Genomic DNA, 22,470 nt, shown 5'->3' with positions numbered 1-22,470 from the left:
CTCTATGTTTTCAGGAAATTATAGGGTTAAACTTGAAGTCAAAGCCAATGAAGTTTGGACCAAAGACCAGAAGGTGGTACTGCAAAGTGAAACAGATTGACTACACTTATGTGGTCGTTTATAGAGCACCTAGTTGGAACCAAACCAATAGTTAAAACCTCGGCTAAGAAGGGCGAAGTTTTGGAGAAACAGTCTCCTAAAGGCTGCACTACTGAAGCCATGATTGAGGCTTACATTCAGCTAGGTTATCAGATTTCATGGGGACATACTTCTTTTGCATTAGAAGATGACATATGGTTTTTGGTTTGTGATTTGCTGAACAGGGCTTGAATGCAATGATGTAAAGTCTAATGTAAAGATGTAAAGTTGCTTTTTGGTAATATATATCTATCTATCTATTGATCCTTAAAAAAAAAGGAATCAACCCAAGAAAATATACAATAAGTCCCTTTACACGTTGCATCTAGGAAAACCGTAATTTTGTCCTAAAAATCCCAAGGCTTAGTGGGGGAGATCTCCCCCATCCACAAACTTGGGTAGGGGAGATCTCCCCCAAGAGGTGGGACTCCTCCCCTTTTCCAAAGGAAATGTGTAAAGCCCTTGAATGCTGGGCTTTTCTACAAGTACTACTCATTCTAGAGACTAGGCTTGAAGTACTATTGTTTGAAATAGCTAGTACCCCTCATTCAATTGACTAGGCTTAAAGTTCTATCATTTGAAATAGCTACACATTAGTATTCATCACATGAAAACAGTTTTTTCAAATAACTATACTTGGGACCTCAAAACTTTACATATCTTTTTTAACATTTTGCTTATCTTTGAGTTTAAATATAACCAAAATGTCTTAAATTTTACAGTTTTGTACAATTCATGAAATATACTTAAGAATGAGAATGTTGCAAGTCCATTGTTAATAGTTTCTAGATTTTTCGTGAACACCACAGAGCACAAAACATTATGGTTAAGGTCTTCTTTGAAGTAATTGTATCCTATGTGGCTCTAAAACCTTCCAAAAGGTTGAAAGCTCCCCTTAACAAGAAAGTTCCATACCCACAATATAGAACACAAAAAATTGTATCCTTTGTGGCTCCAAAACCTTCCAAAAGGTTGAAAGCTCCCCTTAGCAAGAAAGTTCCATACCCACAACATTGCAATTGTACATGTTTGTGTGCCCAATACATCTCTCCCACTTTGAAATTTACATTCAAAGAAAACCTAATTAAGGCTTGGTTCACATGAGTCCTCAAAAATGGAAAATGTGAAATGACCTAGTGTGTATATTTGAGGCTAGATTATGCCTAAGGTGGCCCACGTGTTGGTACACAGGTTATATGTGACTTGTGGGCATGGGAAGTGTGAAAGCCTAGTTATTATAAGTAAGCTTTCACTTTATTATTATTAGATAGATGCCCAAAACAGTATAAGTGTCGTGAGGGCTCATAAGTGACTATCCCTTGAAGTGGGAGGCGACAAGGGGCAACCTATGTAGTATGGAGCACGCGAAGGGCAACAAGTCTAACATGCCCAGCTCGTCGGGTGTGTGAGGTACGCGTCTTTATGTGGGCATAATCCAAAGAGGTGAGGGCTGACACGGCCACTGTTGTCGTCGTCGCGACACTGTCTGCTCATCGAGGAGACATGTCTGCTCGAGGACTATAGACTGCCCGATTGTGAACCATGTTTTGAAAATAGGCACAAGCTTATTCGTGGGGTAGAAAAAGAAAGCTTTCAAAATATATTTTTAAAAGAACAAAGCTAGGAATCCTTGAAAGCTCGGATGAGAAAATAAAAACTGCCTGAGGGGAAGGTACTTGAAAGACGGAGATTATATAGAATATCCCTTGACCCACTCAAATGCCAATTTTGGGTGAGGCATGGCATCTCCATTAACGAAAGCAAGCTGAAGCTAATTCTTGAGCTCCCACCACCTACTAACTTCAAGGGTGCCAGTGTTTCATGGGACGTGATCGAATACTATAGAAGATTTATAATCCTATACGCCGACATAGCAAGACCCTTGTACAGGCTACTTGTCATCTTTAAGTGGATGGATGAGTGTCAAAAGGCCTATGACACTCTCAAGAAAGCCCTAGCAAGCGCAATATTATTTTCCATGTGTACATAGATGCCTCAGGGTTTATAATTAGCTGTGCTTTGGTACAACTAGGAGAGCATAACATGGATTTCCCTATTAGCTTTGCCAGCCATACCAGCTGAACGATGTTGAACAAAACTACACCACCACAAAAAGAGATGGACTCTCAATGGGTCTATGTTGTAAAGAAGTACCATTATATGTTGGCGAGCAAAGTCGTATTTTTCAAAGACCATTAAGCGCTTCTCTACTTGGTTAATAAGCCTTGTGCACAACAGGAAGGATAACCTAATGTTTCTTGATCCTTCTAGAGTTAGATTTTATGGTGATGACCGTGCGAAAGGCTCACAACATGTGCATGCCGACCACTTGTCATGCATCCCAATGGAGAATCGTCATGAAGGATGAACTATTTGGTGCCCCACTCTTCAAACTCTGTGTTTTGTTCCATAATGGGCCAAAGAGGTAGCCCATTATTTGGCTAATGACATTCCCCCTGGAGAGACCCCTCAATCGAGATAGAGCATGCTACCTTATCAAAAAGACATCTCCTTACTAATTATGGGGCAATTATACAAGTTAGGCTAAGATGGGATCATAAGGTGTTGTTCTCAGGAATTTAAATACATTGATATCCTTGAGCAAGCCCACTTCAGCATAGTTGGAGGACATTTCTGAGCAGACACACCACTGCCAGAAAAGTTCTGCTCCACTTTGTTTGGACATGTGGTTGAAATTGTGAAAGGTTGCGGATGAATATCAGTGATTCGGTGAGATTCACAACCGTGACAAAAATGCCCTTGTACCTTGTTGTGTCTCTTTAACCATTTGAGAAGTGGGGTATTGACTTTGTTTGACCAATTAGTCCAGCAGTAGAAAAAAAACAAGTCAAGGAAAGAAGTTGTGTTGGGGCAAAAATGAAAGTAGAAAACAAAGAAAGTAGCAGGAAGGATACTTGTGAAGGAAAGCCCACAAGGATGCCACAACTTTTTACGAAATATGGTTCTCTAATCACTGACCGTCTAGGTATATCTCAAGATGGGGGGATGACAAATGAAAACCTTGCCCCCATCATCTAGATTGCTAGTGATCAGAATACCACTAACCAAGACACCACGAAAAAACTCTCTGTGTAAGATGCGCATGCACGTTTCCATCCGTCCATGCATGTTTCTATTTGTGCATGCACGTTTCCATTTGCATACACACGTTTTTATCTATGCATGCACGATCATATATATGCATGCACATTTACATGTGTGCATGCAAGTTCCCACTTTCTGTGCATGCATTTTCACATCTCAGCACGCACATTCGATGTTTTGATGAATGCACATATGTCGTTCTACATGTTCTAAGAATGCTCTATGTAATGCGTACATATGTTCCCAAGTAAAATGTTGTAAAAATAGAGGCCCCCCTCTCATTTTCCCAAGTAAAATACTATAAAAACAAAGGGGCCCCCTCTCGTTTTCCACTATTCCCTCTGTAGCTAGCGAAACTCTTGCCAGTTTTTTCCACAATCCTCTTTGCCTTTTAGCCCTCAGCATTCTCCTCACTATCATTATGGCCATTGCTGCTGCTAGGGTCCAGATGTCACCACCTGTTTTTGCTTCATCTCCTCTTTATGATACCCACCTTAGCACGGGCATAGTCCATGATGCCACAACTGTTGACCTGACCTTGGCTCTCAATGTCGATGTGGTCTGTGAGGCCTTGGGGCGGGCTATAGAATCTTACCAGAAGTTGAGTGGCACATAGGGCATGGTCTGCGACATTATCAGGGGGGGCCTTGTGAATAAAGATAAAGTCAAATGGGAAGATATCACCCACCATAACCTACACACCCTTGTCCATGTAACCTTGCTAACCAATCTTTGCTTTGGGGGGGGAGGGGAACATGTACAACAAATGCAACCTCTCCCTCCTCTCGCTAGCCTCAAGTAGGGTCAGGTAGTGAGCTGGGTCAACCACTTCCACCATGAGCTCCATAATATTTGCACAAACCTGGCTGGCAAGTTTAGGGCCTCCATGATCCTCACCAAAGTCATCTACTACATCATAGGTTGGGGAGAGCTCTCCGAACCATTTAGCTACCAAAGCGTTGCCACCCGAGTAGGCCTCCTCCACACCCAAGTCGCTCCCTCCTAGCCCACTCTTCAAACACCAAGAAGCAGAGGTTATACCAAGAGGCCACCAAAGTCATCTACTACATGATAGGTTGGGAAGAGCTCCTTGAACCATTTAGCCACCAAAGTGCTGCCACCTGAGCACGCCTCCTCCACACCCCAATCGCTCCCTCCCAGCCCACTTTTCAAACACCAAGAAGCAGAGGTTAGACCAAGAGGCCACTGCGAATGAAACATTTGTGGATTTTTTGGAAAACCTCTCCTTTGTGGAAATCTTCTCATAAGCCCTTTTCCACTCATAGGACCACCTTTGAAACTTCCTAGTAGCTTCTTTTTCCTCACTGCTCCAGAACCCAACAAGGAACATAACAACCTACATGGCTTGATAAAAATAGAAGATAGATGCAATGTAACAAGCTCTCCTCTTGTTGGTGCACACCAACCTGGCCCTAGCTGAAGGCTCAGAAGAATGCAACCACCACTACCCTCAACAATTGGTTGTTGTTGTAAGTCCAGTTCCTAGAGGCTGACTCCAGGATTGCCCATCTATAACGCGAGCTAGAAGTCCTTGACACACGGAGGTTGAAGGGGGCCCACATTGCCCCAGATCCCAAACCAAAGAAGAGCTCACCCGAGCAACATGCAAAACTTCAATGAGTTGAGATAATGGCACACAACCGCCAATAGCTCGTGGGGACGAGGTCCACAACCAAATGTTTGAGCACCACGCAAGGACTTTTGGAGGGCCATCAAGGACGTGACCACTTATCAAGCAACACTCATCAGAGCTCAAATCTAAACGCCAACATGAGGAAGTTGCGTTGACAATCAATCGAGAAAAAGGTGGATTACTTGACGGATGTAGCCACAACCGACCGAACCTCGTCATCCCTCCCCAACCACCCTCTGGCATCCTTGAGCTGTACCTCCAACTCAACCTCTTCCAACACAACATCTTCATTGACGAAGATATCCCCCCACCACTGCCTTTTCCACCATCTTCTCTAAAGTCCCTTACACCTCCCACACCACCCTTGGCATGCTCTTCTTCCAAAATACCATCTTCCCTTACTGAGCCCTCCACCATCTTCCAACTCCCATTTCCCTTACCTTAAGTAGAGTCCTCACTTTCTCTGACCACTTGGATGAGGGGGACTTCATTGATCTCTTCATTCCCATGGAGTTATGCCCATACCACCCCACCTCCCATCAACATCATCAGTTGGGTGATCTAGCGGATACATACACACACAACTGGCATGTCGTGGATGAAGCATATCACCATCTCACTACAGAGGCCAACACCACTTATGGCCCCATTAGAATCCTTGTATTATACCACCGCATTTGGAATCAGCTGGAAAAACTGATGCACACCAGCAACAAATGCCATCTCTTTACAACACGATCCATGTGGCTTACCCCTAGGACATCTATGAGATGAGGAATATAGAAAGGCCCTTGAGTTTTATCAATCCATGAAGCCAACACTCAAAAGTGAAGGCTCAAAGTCAAGGATGAGAAAGAGGACACCATGGATAATACCAAGGACAAAGACAATGATGATGTGTATGATAACAAAGACCTATCTAAAGAAGAACCCCCAAGAATAATAAGAGGTCCTAACAAACAAGCTTTACATGGCCCTTCAACATTAGGGGGCCCCTCTTTAGCTACACTTGCCTTAGGATATTTTGCCAAAGGCAAGGATAAGGAAGAAGCCTTGACACCTTTCTCCTTGGACCAACCCTCTACATCAACCCCCCCTCTTACTTCACCACTTGCCACATCTCCCTGGATATCCCCACCTACTTCTCCAACTTTTCCATCACCCCCCTCATCTCCCAAGCTAGACCCATCACCACCAACCTCTCTCGCGGACATCCTCAATGGACTCACCAAAGCCTAAACCTTGCATGCTAACTACCCCTTTCTCCCACAACAGGTCTTGGAAAAAGGTGAGATCCCTCCCATCGAAGAACAGCTGTAGATGCACTCCCTTGACCGGCCATTTAACTGGGGATATTCTCTCGACAGGATAGACATTGACAAATCCCTTATAATTTTGGACCAATGGCAATGCTCAGATCTTGCCCCCGACAGTAAACAAGATCATTGATTGCCTTGATATAAGCCTTATCAAGTTTTATCTAGACTAGAAGTTCCATCAGTGGTCAAGATATCAACGTAAGAGGGGCCCGGGGGGGATATAATCACGCATGCTCTTATGGGGGACAACCTATGTGGCGGTGCCCTTACCTCCTCAAGTCCTGGTGTTAGAAAGAGTATTGCTATGTCCTGAGGTATCTCAGGATCATCCCCCTTTATTTCTCAATCGAATGCATATGGGCCTGGGACCTCTTCGATTAGGAGATCAAAAAGAGCCCCGAGCTGTAGTTTAACTTGCCCATCTCAACCACCCCTTGTCCTGTATGAAGAATGGATGCTTTGCACCATACGCAAGTTCATCTAGGATTATGATGCTATGCCAAACCTTGATTTGGTCTGCCACACCATCTCCTTTTTTAGGCTCATCATTGTCCTGTTTGGTGAGATTCCCTGACTCGCATGCATTTGATGAAGGTTCAACAAGGCATGGCCTTCGACATCAAATAAGGGTCCCACACTTTGCCAAATACTTAGCTACAAGTGAGTATAGTGGATGCAAGGTTGATGTATTCTCACTTTTGAAGATGCAAGGTTGATGTATTCTCACTTTTGAAGATGCAAGGTTGATGTATTCTCACTTTTGAAGATGTGTTTGAAACTGTATTCTCACTTTTGATGTGTTTGATGTATTCTCACTTTCGAAGATGTGTTTGAAACTGCCTTTTGGACATCCTACAAAGCCTTCCATCAAACCACCCACTATACAAAGTCCTGCATTGACTTCTACTGAAACTTCAATAGCTTCTATCACTAGTGGTCCACAGAGCTTCACTACCGATTCCAAGGATGGAACCGTTGTCTAACATTACTCGAAAACATGTGGAACTTATTAAAGCCATATTTTTGTACCGTGTAATGTGCTTAATGTAAAATGATTATGAGAAATCTCTGAGCTTATGACTTGTGTAATGCCAAAAAATAGTCAAACACTGAGCTTACAACTTGTGTAATGTCGATGATGTACATTTAGGCTAGGAAATTAGCCTAGAATGGCTTATTATAATGTGCTTCATGTAAAACGATTATTAGAAATCTTCGAGCTTATGACGTGTAATGCCAAAAGATAGTTAAACTCCGAGCTTATGAATTGTGTAATGTCCATGATGTACATTTAGGCTAGAAAATTAGCCTAGACTAGCTTATTGGTCCCTCAGACATTAGTTGGGTGGGGCCGGGCATTATACAAATGAGTCTTGTATATAAGACATTTTCACTAATGAGAAAATACATAATCCCATTCTCACAATAGCATTTGAGTCTTCTTTCTCTTATGATTGAAATCACTTATATGCTCTTCTCTTCTTCTTGTTGCATGCATGTTTAGGGTTTTTGTGGGTGAGTGATGGTGTTGATGTGTGCTTTCTTCTCCCTCTCTTTTTCTCATGTCTACTCTCATGCTTTCAGTCATCATGGCATCGAAGTAGAGAGGTTGAGCTTTCCATAGCTCTCTCTCTCTCTCTCTCTCTCTCTCTCTCTCTCTCTCTCTCTCTCTCTCTCTCTCTTTTCTCCCCACCCAATATAAATCTCCTTTATGGTGGCAACAAAGGAGGTAAGGTTGAGGACCCTAGCTCTCCACAAGAGAGAGTTAATCTACCCAAAGTGGCTTGAGGTGCAAACTGGTATGACCCTTGCATTCTCCTCTCTTCTATCTATTGTGCAAGGCTTGAGTGTTCTCTCCCATTAACAACAAGCCTAGATCTCACAAGATATAATGGATAAGAGTAAAAGCATTTGACCTAAGAATGCATAAGCCCAGATGTTACCATTACACATGTCCTTAATGGTAACTTTTAACATGTGTCCCTTTGATTTATTTAATCAAGAAATCCTTGACTTGGGAGATAAGATCTAACCCCACTTTGAGCCTACACAAAGGCCCCTCATGTACACATGTCGAAAGTCTCCTGAGTCTAAATAGGATTCTTCTTTATTATGTATCCTTCCACATGCTCTCCACATACTAGCCATAAGCCTCAACAACCTTGGCATTAATTGATTGCCATTTTATTTTTATAGAGTTACCAGGCCATGTAGACATAAGTTTCACTCTTATTTTATGACATTAATTCCCTTAAAGCATTAGCCTAATTTCCCATACCAGTGTGCTTAGCATCCATATATATGGTATTTATAATGTAAAACTCCACTCATTCTCACACTATGGTATTTAAAATTCTATTTACATATGGTATAACACTCCACTCATTCTCATACCTAACATAATAATACATAGAAACACTTGGAATCCTTCATGTGAAACACGATATTTGGAGCCAAAGCATAAAAGTCGGGTGAGCTATCAACTTCACATTCAAGCTTCCCATGTTTCCATCAACCTCATGAGAAAGCTTTCATATAAGCATTAACATTTTCTACAAGGCCCTTTTTGGAAAGCATTACTGGCATACCAAATGTTGAGTCCCACATGCATGAACATATATATAATACATTACAATAAAGAAGCCTCAACAAAAGGAAAATTTTTGTGTTACATCTACCCCAAACCAAAATGAAATTATATCCTTAAAGTTCAACTGCATACCATCAAGAATCATGTGCATGAAATAAGGCCGCCTTATCTTGATTTTTGTGCATGAATTGTCTTTAGAGTTTGAATACACCTTTGTATGCCTCCTCACCTCTATTTCTTTTACGTTTAGAGAGAGTTAGGGAGAGAGCTGGCCAGTTCAAGAGAAATAGAGACAATTAGAGAGAGTAAGAGAGATAGACCTTTGGAAAGTGCCTGGTGTGTTGGATAGATTGAATGGCATAACTTTATACATAAGTGCCCCACCCTGTGACAAATGTAGTCTTATCTGGATCATTTAGGTCTATTTCCATTTGGTTACAACTCGAGAACCCATCAAGAACGTTGTAGACCTCCTTGCCTACTACGCGCTCTAGCACATGCTCGATGAATGGTAATGGGTAATGATTCTTGACCATGGCTAAATTAACCTTTTTTAGGTTAATGTAAACCCGAATCTTCCTATTTTTCTTAGACACTATGACTATTAAGGATAGCCATTCCGTGTGCTCTATCTTGTAAATGAATCTTTCTTCTACGAGTTTGTCAATTTTGTCCTTGACCATTTGGAGTATTTTGGATTTATTTGGTAGGCCTTATGCCTTAATGGCCATGCTCCTTCCAAAATGGGAATAATGTGCTTGAGTAGTCTTGGAATTCTGTGAGAAGGTCAATGAGGCCTTTTTCTTCTTCTAGAGATAAGTCCTTCCCAATGTATACATGTTTGGGATCCTCATTAGGTCCTACTAGGTTGACCTCCTTCGTAAGATGTTATAGGCTTCCTATCACAAGTTCTCTTTGCTCTCTCAAAGTGTACAAAGTAGTCACCGCATTGTACATTCTGTACATTGTACAAAGATGTTATAGGCTTCCTGTCACACAGGTTCTCTTTGCTCTCTCAAAGTGTATAAAGTAGTTGCCGCATTGTACATTTTGAAATGCTTAGGTACCTATCTAAGGTTTTTAACACAAGTGCTCTCTTGCAAGGCATGCTTAGCTTCTTTCTCAGATTCTACTAAAGCTTTGTTCTTTGCTCTTCTTTGCAGAGCAAGAGAGTTTTATAAACTCATTTCATCCTATAGGTTCATCTCTCTCTGTGACCATAACCTAACCAAAACTTCATAAAGATTGACCTCCTACCATTGATGGCAGAAGTTTACATGGGAGTCTATGGCTTTGACATATCCCATGTAGACTTCTACCATTGATGACAAAAATCTACATGGGAGTCTATGGCTTCGACGAAGCCAAGGTCCTTTTTTCCTCCCTGAAACGATATGGGTCATCTTTTTTTTATCTTTTTGGGCCCCAAGTTACCACCTCTTGGTCACAGATATCGCCTTCAAACTCTAGCATATGTTGCATTGCTAGCAGTGTTCAACATATATATATATATATATATATATATATATATATATATATATATATATATATATATATATATATATGGAAGCGATTTTCTTACAATCTGTTGTGGCATATCTTATGTCTATTCTAGTTGGGAAGATATATATAGTTGCAAGAATGTTCATCCAATTTTTTTATTCTTTCGGCTCAAGAAGTGAGTGAAACTCCGAGATTTCACATTCCTCATCCAATGTTTTGTGTGATAGGTTTGGCACATGCTTAGCTCAGTGGTATTATTGGTGGTTATGGAGTCTTTAAAAATAGGTCCACCACTCATAGGATGAGTTTTCCATGTTCGTAGGTTTACTTTGAGGGTTTCATTCCTTTCTGAATGTAGATGTGGTCTGTGTCCCAATCATGGACCATTTAAACCTCATGAAGGGTCAGGTCTAGGATGTAGTTATATGAATTAGGCTGTAGTGAGAAGTTCATCACACAGAGGAGTCTTGAATTGGTTGTTCTTTTATTCCCACTTTTAACTTTCCATCCATCCAATCCTTTTAGTACTTCCATAGGCTTGGGCTTCCGTGAAGTAAGGAGCCAACATAAATTTGCACTTGGGAGGAAAGGAAGGTGTTGAGTCTAGCTATGTCTCTAGGTGTTTGTCCATTCTCACTCACATAGCTTTTGGGGTTGGTAGTAATGGTGTATGGAATGGGTATAGGCCCCCTTGAATATGGTAATCTATAGTCATCACCCAAGAGTTTGAAGACCATGGCTCCCCTAATCCATGTTTTAAGTTTTCTTAGGTTATGGGATGGATTAGTTTTTTCCCTGGTCTTCTCTTGAGTTTTCTTAGGTTTTGGGATGGATTGGTTCTTTCCTTGGTCTTCTCTTGAGCAAGGTGAAATTGGTCTTTGCATTTTCATCCTCTCTAATAGTAGGGACTACTGGAGATTCGGCCTCCATTTGCACCTGGCATGCTCTTACCACTTCTTGGGCTTCTTTCCTCAATAGGGGATTGGAATATTCTGTCAGCTTCTTAGGTAGGTTGCTAGGATCAATGCCTAGTTCCTTTAGGTCTCTAGTGGGTTGGGATTCAATTCTTCTCTTCATCCTCTAAAGAGGATGAAGAAACGTTGGAAACTATATCCTCACTTGATCATTGTTTCACAATCTTCCCCTAACCTGCAAGCCACAGGGGTCCCCAAACCAAGCACTTTCGAAAAGGACAAGCAAGTAGAAGACGAGGACCAAAATCTGGTGCTAGCCCTAAAGGCCATTGCTTGGAAATCAATTTACTAAAAGAAGGAGGCTAAAAAGCTAGCATAAAGAAATAAGAAATTACACCAAGAACTGCAGGACACCACACCCTCCTAGGAGTATGTAGAGATTTTGAGAGAAGCTATGGAGGGCAGAGACAAGGCCAAGACACAAGCAAAGGATTACAAAGAAAAGCTTGAAAGGAGCACAAAGTTTGAAATTGACACAATCAATGAACTAAATGCACTAGAATTGGAGATACATCATTGTCTAGAGAATGAGGCTCAACTTAGAAGAGAAAGGCCCGGAGATTGGGCAGAGTATAAGACGCCACTTTAAAAGCAAATAGAGGAGGTGCATCTAGTGGCAGAAAGGGTATGGCAGACCCAAAAGACCAGATTGCAATGGAAGCTAGAGTTGCGTGAAGCAAAAAAAGAGACCGCGAGGCTACAAGCAGAACTCGTAGGTGGAAATACCACGGATAACCCAAAGATATTGCCGGTCGGTGTGCTAATAAGGAAAGAGTGCGGAGAGCTGCTAGTTGAGGTCCAGAAGTTGCAGGATGCCAACCAATCTCTAAACAAAGAAAATGAGTGCTTGCTGAAAGACAGGCTAGCAAATAATTTAGCAGCTCTGTGGTCCAGCACAAATAATTCCTTCTTTGAGGCCTCCCATGTAATGTTCTTAGAAAATTGTTGAAGGCTAACAAAGAACTGCCAACATACTTTCAAAACGGAGATAGAATAAGGTCTAATACTGATCAGGAAACCCCTTCCTCTAGAGCATCCATGTTCTCAATACTTGTTTTCTCAAACTTCGGAGAGGGAACGAAGATGCTGCCACCAAGGATGCAACCACCAACCAACGTCGATGTCTGGAAGTGGAGCATCGAAGATCCAGATGCGAAAAAGACACAAATCCCACTTCTAGAACATCCGACAAAATAAGAAGAAGCCACACAAGTCAAGTGGAGGCCTATCCCCATGGCAAAAAAGAAACTTCTAAGGCAGACCCCACTCGGATCGGTGGTAAGAGTTTTTGACCTCTTGCAGACTCCGTAGACCGACAAAACAGAGGTCTTGGGTGCTCAAAAGAGCAGGCAACAAAGCTGAAGAGGATTGAGAAGCATGCCACCTACTCACATAATGTATACATTCTGGATTGTACTCCTCCGAAAATGTTCATAAGGTTTAAAGATAAAATTGTCAAGGGAATGGGTTCCGGAGCGGATGCTCCAGCACCAGCTATGCCACGTGTTACGCCCAGTGGCTCAAAGACCATAGAATGCCCACTCATACCACTTCCCACATCGTGTGAGCACCACCTTGGTACTACACGTGTGAAGGTGGCGTAGGCTGTAACCACCAGAATAGTTGTTGCCAAGATCAAGAAGACAAAGCTTAAAAGGATGGCTGATCACTACTGCAAGCTTGCAAGTTGCACGAGGTTGAAGGTTGCACAGGTTACACGCTGCTAATAGCTAACAGCTAATAGTTGACATCCAGTAGTGAGAAGTACAACATGGTCATAGTCCTCAGGAAGTAGTAGTCTCTGTGTCGTGCAGTTGCTCTGTAATGGTCCTGCAATGTTTTTAGAAGTAATACAGTAATCAAAGAGCAATGTTGCCATTCATTATGTCTCTCTGTTAATCATTGCAATGCGTTGAATAAGAGTGTTATGTCTATGTTTTAATAAACATGTTGTGCACTAGAGAGAGAGTTATGTTGCAGAGTGAGAGCAGAGTGAGAGTGTGTGGAGTTCTAAAGCAGAGCGGTGATCTGAGTGTCCCCATGACCACTCTAGAGATGGTGTTCGAATCTAAAGCTCTAGCGGTTGGCTACACGCCTCCCATGGCATTACCTAACAAGTTTGTTACCTCAAATCCTTGTCTTGCCATTCCGTCGAGAAGGAAATTAGTGAGAAACAATCCTGTGTGGCTCAAAGTAGGAATCCCTGTGGGAGAGGGACAACTACTAATCTCTTTTCAATGATGGACTTGGGGACAAGTCACAATTTTCTCTCATTGTATGGGACATGGGTGAAACTGAAAAAGCCAGAGTTGGAACCCACATTAATCAAAGTTAAAAGTGTGCATGCGGTTGGAACTTTTGGAAGTTTGAAAGTTAATATTTCCACGAGAAATAACCCTTGGCCATGTAAGGTTTTTGTCATGCCTGCAGAAGAGGAAATGTTTCTTAGACCAAACTTGACCCACCAAAATGTCTTCCTAGGTCAGACCTAATGTTAATCACAATGGTTAACATTATTTTTAAGTGTGGTTACGCTTCATGTAACTCATTTTTATGTAAATTGTGCTAAGTGCTTCATATAAAAGATATATGGAATGAACAAGCTTACGACTTGTGTAATGTTAGACCATGAGCATAAGCCTAGGTGTACATATGGCTAGAAGAACCAATTTTGGGCCCCCAATTGTAGAATGGGCAGCCAGTCGTTGTAAAAAAAGAGCTCATGTATATAAGTGACTTATGAAATATGAAAAGGGGACAATCCCATTATCACAATTGAGTTTCCCTCTCTCTCTCTCTCTCTCTCTCTCTCTCTCTCTCTCCCTCACACACACACACACACACACTCTTATGGCTATGGTGGTAAGCTTGTGTGCATCCATGAATTCTTGCTTGATTGTGTGTGTGTGTGTGTGTGTGTGTGTGTGTGCATGTAGTTGAGGTTCTCATTGATTGCCTCTTCTTCTTCTACTTGCTCTCTGTCTTTCTCATCTTCAATCTTGCACACATGAAGGTATTCAATAGGAGTTGAGCTCTCCATAGCTCCCTCTCTCATTGCTCCTCACCTAGCTTGTGGAAAGCTCCACTTGAGTGACCCAAGTGGTGGTGGAGTGAGCCCCTACCTACAAGCCTCAAATCGAGGAGTTAACCCTCATTAGGGGTGGCTAAATGCTAGTTCCCGAATTGACCCTTGCATTATCTTCTTTCTCTTCTCTTCTCTCACTCTCTCTTGTGCAAGGAAGCATGCTTATTTTGCTGAGCATCTTTGGCGCCGTTGCTAGGGAATGTATCTAGCTTAGGGTCCTCCACATCAAGCTCTACTCTATCTAGTAAACAAACCTTGTACCACAGCGGGTAGAATTGATGGCTCCTAATTCTACTAGAATTTAACTTAATCATCACGGTACATAAAGGCTCCTATCATGTATTGGCTGACCATATGTTGCAATCCCTAATGGAGAGAAATCGGTGGGTGTTGATGATGACCTACCAAATGCCCCCTATTCCAGCTATGCTTGATTCTTGAATGGGGAGAGGAAATCACACACTTCCTTGCTAATGATTATTAAGGGACTAAGGTTATGTAGAAGGGGAAGAGAAGGGTGTGAGTGTGAATGGACTTAAGGTCCACTTGCTCACCTATTTAAAGGTGGAGCTATGAGGCATTTTGTATTGAGCAGCCTAGTTGTATGCATAAACAACTTAATAAGCAAGATATTGTTCTTGTATTTTGTGAGTTCTTTTGCTCCACACACTTGATCTAGCATGAGCACCACGTTTTCCCAACATGGTATCTAGAGCTTAGATGATTAGAACCACTTGTGGGTTAGAATAGGTCAAAAATCTTCACTTTTCCTTATCTCTTCTTGTGTGGAGCTCAACCCTCTCATGGTGGAGGACTTCTAGCTGCATGTAGAGACAAGATCTCTCAAGGATTCCAACTAAGGAAGTGTAGAGAAGCCGTGGGCGCATCATTTCGTACCATCAATGGTTTGATTGCTCTCGTATTCAATCACGGAATTACCTCTGTATAGCAGCCCGCCGGTGCCATTTCTTGAAGCGCTGCTGGTCGTACAGCCATAGCCTGCCTATGAGCCACCATTAGGGATGGGCTTTGAGGGCTTTGGTAGCCCATTAAGTGAGGACTCTACAGCTCTAATATGAGCTCATTCCATCCACGGATGCGCCGGCTAGAAGCAAAAGACCAGGCGCCTCTTTCACTTTCTCCTTCAAGCTTCCATTAAAGCTTCAAAGTGATTTTTTTCTTGCTCATATCATCACCTCCCTTGCTCATATCAATCAAGTGGTGTAGTGAATGTTTGTTGCTGAGTTTTCTCTTGATTTTGAAGAGGTTCCATTCACATGAGGTATCCATAAACCTCATGCTCAACAAGCTTCATCATCAACATCAACTTTCAAGCTTTCAAAGTGTGCTCATATCATCACCTCCCTTGCTCTAATCAATCAAGTGGTGTAGTGAATGTTTGTTGCTGAGTTTTCTCTTGATTTTGAAGAGGTTCCATTCACATGAGGTATCCATAAACCTCATGCTCAACAAGCTTCATCATCAACATCAACTTTCAACTTTCAAAGCTTTCAAAGTGTGCTTTTAAGCACTAATTGTGTTGTTTAACACTAATTAAGCTGTTAATCCAACAAAGGGATGTTATTATAAAGTGTTCTTAAACACTAATAGTGTTATTAAACACTAATGGTGAACTAATCACCAAAATAAGTGTCATTTTACACTAAAAATGTGCTTTTTAGCACTAATAATGTTTTATACACACTAATGGTGATATTAATCATCAACCAAAGTGTTGCTTAGCACTAAGGTGGTCTTAACCATCAAAGGAGGAGGTCATCTACATTAAGGAGGCTCTTCTTCATCAATATTGGAGGCCGGGCACACACCATAAGTGCCACATTACAAGTCTTCATTTCGTCAACCCGTTTCTTTCAAAGAGAAACGGTGCAACCATGAACCAATTTCTCTTCCAAAGAGAAATGGTGCAACCATGAACCAATTGTCTTCATCTCATAAGCCAAAGAGGTTGAAGATTTCTAGTTTTTTCATTAACAAACTCAATATTTGAGTGGTTTAAACTTGAACACATGTACACTTATAGTGTTCATTTTCAATGTTGTTGTGTATTACCCTTGAGGCCCTTGTTTGTAAGAGGCATAGGCATGTCCTAAGCCGTATGCTCTCGTTTCCCAAGCCCAAGGCATGTTATTCCGCTGCATATTCAATATTTTCATCATATAAGATGAGTTGTAAGGTTAAGCATAGAATCCCTAAGTGCTCTACCTTATTGTTTGTCATGATTTTAAGCATCTTTTGGCATTGTTTTTGTAAGAGGCATTGGCAACATTATGAGCCATACCCTCTCCTTCTTGAGCCAAGGATGATGAACCTTATTGGTTTGAGCATTTACCTCAACCAATTACTCATTTTTATTAAGCTTGAACCTTCAAACCCTAATGGGTATCATGTAACCAACATGCACGAAAGTTGTTGTACTTGTGGAGTAGACACTGCCCTTGACCAATCCATAAGGCAAGTGGTAAGACCCTCCCTTTCCCTTTCCCATATAAATCTACCTCATTGCTCATGGAGGAGGTATGGTATTAAAGGAAGCATCAAGCATGTTGAAGGAATGAAGGAACATCACTGCAGTGCACCGGATTGCCCCTAGCACTATCGTGATCATCACCCCAGTCGATTTGTTCAATCCTAGCACCCCATCTATAAGCAAACCACTTAAGCAAGGGTGGCAGCCTTGTTTTGATCATTGTGTGAGAATGTTCAAGGTGGAAAGCATGTGGTGGAAGCAATGGCATGTATGTCTAAAGCATGTCATCTACAAGAAGTCAAGCAAACACAAAGAGTGGGGTGCACCATCATTGAGGTGTACATCTTCATTGACAACAAATAAAGACTTAGATGGCATCATTGTATTAGCCTCTAATTCTCTAGGAACATACTTGTAAATCCTAGATAATCACACCTATATTCCAAACCTTGTATGCCTAATGTTATAAAGGCATCCTATGTCCAATACCACCTATTCCATTCTTTCATAGTTGGTATTGAGGAGGGATATTAAGGGACTAAGGTTATGTAGAAGGGGAAGAGAAGGGTGTGAGTGTGAATGGACTTAAGGTCCACTTGCTCACCTGTTTAAAGGTGGAGCTATGAGGCATTTTGTATTGAGCAAGGCCTAGTTGTATGCATAAACAACTTAATAAGCAAGATATTATTCTTGTATTTTGTGAGTTCTTTTGCTCCACACACTTGATCTAGCATGAGCACCATGTTTTCCCAACAATGACCTGCCCCCACTGAAGCACCAATCAACAAAGGACTAAGAAAGATGCCTCATCAAGAAAGCTACCTCCTATCAGTTGATTGCAGGACAACTCTACAAACAAGGAAAGGAAGTAATCATGCGATGCTATGTCTATGAGGTAGATTACGTCTCTATTTTGGAGCAAGCTCACTCTGGAACTATAAGAGGGCACTTTACAACAGATACCACTACTCGGAAGATCCTACTGGCAAGCTTGTGGTGGCCAATCTTGCTTGGAGATGCCGCTGAATACATCAAACGATGCGATGAATGCCAATGGATAGCGATTTCACATAATAAGGACAAAATTACCCTAAACCTTGTCATGTGCTTACAATTGTTTAAAAAATGGGGCATCAATTTTGTGGGACCCATTAGTCTAGCTTCGCGACACACCCAAGCCTTGTTCATCATAGCTACCATGAACTATTGCACAAAATGGGTTGAAGCTAGGGCCACAAGAAAGGCTGATGCAAGGTCCATACGAGTGCATGACCACTCGCTTTGGGTGCCCTCTTGAGATTGTGAGTGACAATGGCACCCACTTCATTAATGAAATAAATTTCTTGTTGCAAGAATTCTTGGTCATGCACCGAAAATCTTTACCCTATTACCCCCAAGCTAATGGCCAAGCCGAAAGCATAAACAAAACCCTATGCACTATCTTGACCAAGATCGTAGAGGCAAGTCGTGATGACTGGGAACAAAAGTTGTTGGCTACACTCTGGGCTCATCACACAGCATACAAAGTGGCCATTAACACAACACCCTTCAGCTTAACCTACATCATCGAAGCAATTATGCCTATGGAATTCTTGGTGCCAAGCTTAAGATTTGTTGTATATAGGAAAGGTTCACTTGAGCAATTGGCTTTCTAAGCTTGAGAAGCTCGTTGAAATATGTCTAAGAGCTGTGTATGGTATGATAGTTAAAAAACTAAGGCACAAGCAATGGCTTGATGACTAACTCAAGGACAAGGAGATGAATTAGGGGGATATGGTCCTCCTCTACATCACCAAAAATCACAAGAAGAAACTCAAATACAGAGGGCTAGGACCTTTCCTAGTGACTGAAATAACCCCATAAGGTGCATTGCGCATTGAAACTCTTGATGGTGTCAAGATGGCTGGTTATGTCAATGGTAGCAAACTAAAATGCTACTACGGCCCACTCACACAAACCACCCTATGAGGAATACACCTCAAAAAAGAGAAAAAATGTAAAGAGGATGAAATGAAAAAAATAGCACAAGAGGAAGCTAGGGAACGACAAGCGAAGCTTAGGGGCAAACAAATCATAGTAAACATGGCCTAAGTAGTTGACCTTAAGAACATGAATGGGAAGTGAAACCTACTCACATTATGTGGTTAGGAATGACCACTCTGACAAGTTTCACACAAAAACTAGAACTTGTTGATACGGGTGCTAACCACAATTTAATGTCTTATGACACATGACACTCTCTCAGGAGGCCAACCTTATTAAACACCCCCACCACCATCACCACTGTTGCTTCGTAGACCATTCAATATTTAGGTTTTGTTACAATTCTATTTCACATTGGAAATAACCCCTTGGAAGGCAAGTTCTATGTCATGCCTACTACATAAATAATGCATAAAAAGAGACCCTTCTAGGATGTGGATGGATGGGACACAATTGGTGTCAGATTGATTGGGATGTAAGGATGGCAATGCTATAATAAGTCTCCAAACAAGTTACCGAATAGACGAAGAACCAGAGCCACCCAACTCACCTCCACAAGGTAATCCCTCCTCTTCACCAGCCCCAATCACCCGGACTACAAACCAATACACAACTATTCCACCCAAAACGAGGCCTCTCCTTCCCCAAAATACCCCATCCACTCAAAAGCCTTAGCTGCCCCAAGTAACAACTCAAACCTCACCAATTGAGCCCGCTAACACCGCTAACTCTACTAACACCACTAATTGCCAGATACCAACTCACCCGTACCACCCAACCCAATGATTCTCTTTGTTGGGTACCCAAGAAGATCCTCATTACCTAGGGTTATTATAAGGGTGTTAACAGTCTATGGATTCCCCGAAGATCCAATCTCTCCCCTCAAACCTTAGCAAAACCCAAAGCTTTGGCAAACCCAAAATCTCCTATTCCTCACCATATGGGCTAACTCTCATGGCAACGGCCTCCAATAAGGCAGCCCCACAAGCCCACAAAATCACAGAGAACATTCGACAAATACCCTCGCCACCACTCACCTCATCCTCAACCCACAATTGCCTATAGGTGGGGGGTACCCACAACCCACAATTGCCTATAGGTGGGGGGTACCTAAACCTCTTCTCACTATCCAAAAGTTCTATGTGAAGGTAATCAACAAATGTGGTTAGCGTGACTGCTGACGTACACCTCCCTATTTCCAAGCTCCCAACACCGCAAAACAATTTCAATGGAGGCCAAAGTATGCCCCAGCTGGTGCCGCCGCTAGCACTCTGAACGATAAGGGGAAAGAAATGATCCAGGATAAGGCCATGCAACCCCCACTCACTGTCCACTAGTGATATCCCATCAACTTGGACTATCCCACCAGCCCTTGTCATCTGACTCCCTCGTTGCACCCCTACTCAATCACTTGCCTTTCCAGGCCCCCATCATATAGCATCTCCATCCGATGAATCACCAAAGCTTCCTGCCAAGCTGCCAACCTTTCCCAAACCCAATTGGACCCGCCTTCTTCATGTCGCCAAATTGGGCAAGGAGTCAGTACAAAACCCGAACAGGGTGCTGACATATAAGATTCCTCCTTTGCCTAAATAATGAATAAGTTTTACCTCAATCCCTTGTAATCATTCCCTATTTCAGAATGCAAGAAAATATTATTTTTCCTTTTTTTTGCAGAGAGAGAAGAAAAATTCTAGAGAGAGGTAATTCAATATTACGATATTTTTTAGATATAAAAATTCTCCTAATATCTAAAATATATTCCCGGAAACAGAAGCTCAAAATAAATTCCCCAATGTGCATTAGGAATCAATTAAAAATGATATAAGGGACCATAGCCTAAGGGTCTAGATTTTTAGAAATTTTTGGATTATGGTCCAATTAAGGTTCCTATGGGCCAATAGGATTAATCCAAGTGTTGGGGTGAGATAAATCCAAAGAATAAAAGAAAATACCCAAAAATGAGTAAACATAAGATGAAGAGTTGACTGAGTACAAGGTTTATTAGTTAAAAATTAAGAGATAATACTAAAAAATGAGATATTTTGGAGAAATGATGATTTTTTGACACCTTGGTAAGGAAAGGGGGACCTTTGAGGTAGGCACCTCCTTCACATTTGTGGGAGGGTTTTTTAATTCAAAAAATTTGTGATATTTTTATCTCTCCTCTCTTGCTGCTCCTTCCAAAATCATTCTTCATTTGTAAGCATATTCATCTCTATTGTTTCTAAGTGCTACTAATTCAATTTTCCTTAGGAATTCTTCATCCCTCTCTCCTTTGAATAACTCGTACTCAGTCCTATCACATAGGTCTTAAGCTAATCTTCAAGCGGTCTCCAACTCTTGATCAAAGCCATATAATAGAACTCTCTAATCCTCAGCGGGGGCACCAAAACATGGGAAGAGAAAAAAGAATCTAGCCTCTATAGCATCCAAATCACTCAAAACACCCAACTCAAGTTACCCAATAGCAACCTTGTAGCTATCCTCTAACTCTCTTCTTCCTGCTTTGTTGATATAGTCGGGGACACCTAACCTTCTTCAGCCTAAATCAGATGACCCATCAAAATGTCTTCTTGGGTCAAACTTGACTCTCAACAACCCTGATCTTTCGCCCCAATACCTCAGCTAAACTCTTCTGATATGTTGCTGACCCTATCTAACTCCAGCTGGACCCTTAGCTTACTGTTATTGACTCCTACCTAATCTCGACTGACTTTATCAAACTTTCAAGCAGCTTCTTGTCCTCTAAACTCTCATAATTTCCTCAAAATCAACATTCCTCAAATCCCTTGCTCCAAAACTATTGATCATGTCAACTGACCTCTGCTAACTCCTGTCTAATCCAATCCAATCTTGAGTAAACTGATCAATGTCTATTTCAGCACTAATTGACTTTAGACCTTCCCATTTTTGTGTCCTCTAACACATAGAAACCCTCAAGCACCTTATATCTCACGAGATGATTCAACACTACAACTCTTTATCTAATATCACAACTGACTTCTAGCTCACAAAAATTTTGTCTAAATCTGATAGTCTTGTGGCTATCAGACTTGACCCTAACTAGCTTTCTCTCAGCCCAAAAGAATTATTTCTACCCTTCTACACTATCAACTAACTTATCCTAACACTGAGACTGACCACTTCTTATTCAGCTGACCCTGATCCTAGTCACCCAACTCTCAACACTAACTTAAACATCACTCATAATCGATCTTATTAACAATCTCAATCAAAATAACACAACCATCACAACCAAAACACCATATCCCCAAACTCATCCATCCACTCACAACAAGTTCAAACCTAAGCACTTTGTATTCTTCATATTTGCAAAATGAAAACCAATATCTACAGCCTTGAGACTTTGGCTTAAATAAGAAATAAAAAACATAAAAATAGAGAAAACCTATACAGATAGATCCCTGCCTGCCAGTTCTCTAAATCTTCATCTTCAGCTCCACAAATTCAAACCTTTTGCTGAATTCAATAACCATCTTTTGCAGATTTCTTTCTCTATTTTCCTCACTCTCTTAGTCTTCTTCTTCAAACACAAACTACAGTTGAGATGTATTGGGTAGCTCCAAGTTCCAATGGAGATTCAAATAGAGAATCCTGGGCTTGC

Source organism: Cibotium barometz, chromosome 56 (genome assembly GCF_041138505.1).
Source record: "Cibotium barometz isolate CiBa-2024 chromosome 56, ASM4113850v1, whole genome shotgun sequence".
Lineage (NCBI taxonomy): Eukaryota > Viridiplantae > Streptophyta > Polypodiopsida > Cyatheales > Cibotiaceae > Cibotium > Cibotium barometz.
The sequence above is the reverse complement of the archived record's forward strand: the minus strand, read 5'-3'. Positions refer to the sequence as shown.